The 754-nt window shown below is 25.5% G+C and overlaps 1 protein-coding gene across 1 annotated transcript in view; it reads left to right on the forward strand.

Moving 5' to 3' along the window:
- AMPdeam (AMP deaminase) overlaps window positions 1–754 on the forward strand; it is a 40,299-nt gene that overhangs the window by 39,360 nt on the left and 185 nt on the right. The gene's annotated exons all lie outside the window — the stretch shown is intronic.

Below are 754 nucleotides of genomic sequence, written 5' to 3' on the forward strand. Positions count from 1 at the left end.
GCACTTAATTGTTTATTCTTATTTGGAATATTGTATACATATCTACATATATGGAGTCAATAAACGTTTTTTTTGACTCTGTTAATAGAAGTATAGCAATATTATAGACATATCATATCTCTACAAAAGAGAGAGAGAAAGAAAGAGAGTTGATGTATCTATATATTAAAATTTAATAAATGCAGATTCGAAGAAAAGTCTCATGTACGGTTATAAAAATCATTACTAATTATGCTAATACTAACGTCTGTTTATTTAGATAGAAATTCTCCTGTTTTTGTGATTGTGATTATGTTATTCAAAATTTCAATTACATTTTTTGGTCATGTAAAAAATGTACAGATAAGAGAAGGATACTTAAAAATATTTTATTTTATTTTAAGTTACAAACATTATTTCCTATTCCTAACAAAAAATATCGACAGAAATATCGCTTAAAATATTGTTAAGTTTATCTTTAGTTATTATTATGGCTTCCTTATCTTTTCTTGTTTATTATTATTTATCAATTGTACAGTCGTAAAAAGATTCTAGTATTTGTTTATCTTTAGTGTTTGATGATAAAAAAGTTTTGTAATTTTAATTATAACTTAAATAATTATAAAGTTTTGTCTGGAAAGACTCTCTCTCTACATTTATCACTATAATTATTGTCTAAATGTAGATGTTCTCAGCCGGATGCTCTCAACCGTCTTTATTGATTCAAAGAGCGATAGTGTACAAGCGTAGTATTGAATGCCACTTCTGTTTCTAG

This window comes from Cyphomyrmex costatus, unplaced genomic scaffold, assembly GCF_001594065.2.
Source record: "Cyphomyrmex costatus isolate MS0001 unplaced genomic scaffold, Ccosl1.0 scaffold101, whole genome shotgun sequence".
Classification (NCBI taxonomy): domain Eukaryota; kingdom Metazoa; phylum Arthropoda; class Insecta; order Hymenoptera; family Formicidae; genus Cyphomyrmex; species Cyphomyrmex costatus.